Source organism: Malus domestica, chromosome 06 (genome assembly GCF_042453785.1).
Source record: "Malus domestica chromosome 06, GDT2T_hap1".
NCBI lineage: Eukaryota > Viridiplantae > Streptophyta > Magnoliopsida > Rosales > Rosaceae > Malus > Malus domestica.
This window is the reverse complement of record NC_091666.1, coordinates 28310686-28313717: the sequence shown is the minus strand read 5'-3', so window position 1 is coordinate 28313717 and position 3032 is coordinate 28310686. Positions and strand designations below refer to the sequence as shown.

General features: G+C 36.9%; 1 long non-coding RNA gene across 1 annotated transcript; it reads right to left on the bottom strand.

Annotated features, from left to right (window-relative positions):
- Positions 1-242: 242 nt before the first annotated feature.
- Positions 243-2105, bottom strand: LOC139197082 (uncharacterized). Its single transcript, XR_011582124.1, has 3 exons — positions 1812-2105; positions 1063-1135; positions 243-376 (listed from the first exon to the last, which is right to left on the bottom strand). It is a non-coding gene; the product is annotated as an uncharacterized lncRNA (long non-coding RNA).
- Positions 2106-3032: the final 927 nt, after the last annotated feature.

Here is a 3032-nt window from a genome sequence, read left to right as displayed (position 1 = left end):
CAAGCTAGACTGCTACGGGAAATCAGTTACTTCCCATCAACTTGGGTGACCAGAGGTTATTTTGTGGGTGAGCAAGGTAGAGTGAGGCATGCCGTTATTCCTGCTGTGAGAGCAAATAGGTTGTTATCGAAAGGCTACCAAGGATATTGTCACGCCCCGAACCTGGGGTCGGTAGTAAAAACTCGATCCCGAGTTCGAAACGCGAGTTAAAACCTAAATAAATAAAAGGAAATTGACACGGGTTGGAAAATTAAACTCCTCTTATAAAAAGAAATCCAGAATTCTTTACAAAGCTAAAAATAAATAAATACAATTCTAGCCTCACATCTAATTCGATCTCATCCCGTCTACTCTTTTGACAGTTTAGTTAGTAAACCTGCATAACAATAGAGGGGTGAGCTTCAACAGCTCAGTAGGGACATAACCTTATCACAGTAAATTGACAATATTAAATTAAGTGTAATAAAATCATGTAATCAAGTACCAAATCATTATCATCAACAATGCATGAGTGCAATACAATACTCTTCATCTCTACCCGTTAATTCATATAATAAAACACGCGGACCTGCACGTCCCATACCATGCATTTTACCTCTGCAGTGGTGGTTCGAATGTTTTAATATACAAATTAAGCCCCTGTAACTTAATCATCCCAATTACCCCTTTTGTTAGTCATCTTGCCAAAACCCTTCGTCGCCAATCCCGAATTACCCTCAAAGAAACTGTGCACTGTGGGCTCGCCTGAGACTTGGTACCTACTAAGAGTTTGGCTCAACTACACAAAAGATCATTTTCATTACCCTCTTTCCAAATTCCTTTCTCACCAACAAAGTTCCAACCACTTCTGACAAATGAGTGATGCACAAGTAACGTTATTACATCTTTCACATGTCACAATATATCTCAACGAATAACATTCCAGTAGTACTAACAAGTAAACAACCAACTGAAGCAATAATCCAAACAATGTCCAACCACATTAATCAACCAACACAAATATAGTACTATACGAAATTTAATAGAATCAATATCTGTAAAGGTCTGCCGTATTTCCCCTACCTTGAGTCCAGCAAGCAAACAATGTCCTTTACCACACCTCGATTAAACACAAACGTCGCTGTAACTGGAGTCCCTGATCCAACAAATAAACTATATCACTATATAATCCCTATATCTAGCAACCAACATAAGCTCCTTTATTTTATAATTCCGATATTAGGCTTAACATCACCTTATCTCAGTTGGACCTTTAAAAACATTTTTCTTTCTTATTTGGGTCCTCATATGTTTCTCAATTATATACATGCTGCCTAATAGTAAGCATCTGCCTCCAAAACAATTCTAAAATCACAGTTTTGTCCCAAGCCTTCGGGTAATAACAAAATTGCCCCAAACTTTCAGAGAACTTCAAAATGGCCCCAAATCTGAAACTTATATTTCAGTTTGGTCCCTGCAGCGTGAATAGTGATATTCATGGCTATTTTCCAGATTGGTTCCTCCTGTCTTTCAATCCAAAACATGTCCAAACCCATTTATTATGATTTCTAAGTACCAAATCACCATTCAAGTTCACCAAGTTCCTTTCATTTCGTAACAGCCACAAAATACCAAGGTTTAATAACCATGAAATAATTCTAGGGTTTGCAGCAGCTATCCCATGTAGAAATTAACCTCAATTCCTTCAGTTAAGCTTCCAATAAGCTTGATCCACCATAAACAACATTTATATTTGAAGATTAAGGCTTGTGTAGGAATAAATCCCGAAAATGGCATCTTTCAAAATCTGCAGCAAATCCATAAATTATTACCTGCGGTTTGTAGTACTCTTCCCCACAAAAGCGGAATCAAATTCGGACTTCCAAATCAAAAGTTAAGAGAAAAATGGTGTTTGATTTAGACAATGAGATGAAGCTCCTTGCTTCCTCTCCGCAATCTTTCCGCGATGAGAAGAAAACCAACAATCCAATATATATAGATATATATATGTGCACCAGCACCGTTTCTCTTCATTTGTGGTCCAATGGCAGCTTGCCATGTGTACGCAAGAAGGAAATCTGATCTCTCTTTTCCTTTTCTTTTGGTCCATCTCTACTCCAGGTGTTGTCAAGATAAAATGACACTAACCATAACACCCTCTTGCTGGTCATCCCATCTACTGTCACGTGGAAAGAATCAGCCACACCTTGGTTTACACGTGGCACTTCATCATTGGTTCAGCTTGTAAATTCCATTAAAAATTCATCTAAGTTCCGAAAAATAATCCGAAAAATGATACGAACTCGCAATGACGTTCACTACCTTCATATGAAAACCTTTTCAATAAATAAGCACAACATATTTTTCCAAATATTTCTCTTCTTCGATAATAAATTCTTGGGATATTACAATCCACCCTCCTTAAAATAAATCTCGTCCTCGAGATTACTATAACACTCAATTACCTTTTAAGTCCAGAGTTTCACCTATGATCGGACTCTAATATCCAAGTCAATCCATAGTCGTATGTAGAGTAACGATTCATGTAATTCTCCAAGTTGAGTTCGAAATCTTAAGCTTAGTGATTATGCGTGCTCATACCTATTACTTAGTCGAACACACAAAATCCCAAGAAAATTGTGTGTACCTTTGCACAATTTTCTCATCATGCTATCTATCATATTTCTTATTCCATGAACCAATGAACATTCCACTGTAGAATATCAGAGATCCGGTGGCCAGTCAGTCCCTTAACTCGAGCAAATGTCAATGATTACATGTATAAGAAAAGAAACAAATAGCTGATACTTTCTAGCATTTTACTGCAATTTCAATCCACTACTCAGCAAATATAGGTGAATATCTAAATGTCGAATTCTTATCTCCAAATTGTTTCTTCGGTTTCATAGTTGATTGAACTCGTACATTGACCTTGATTCGACTTGTCAACTTCAAATTCCTCACATCCTTTTCAAGTAGTATCTTACCTTTAAGGTAATAAGAAGATCCAATCTTCCATCATTTCGTAAGCTTTCCTATTTGCTAATTTTTTT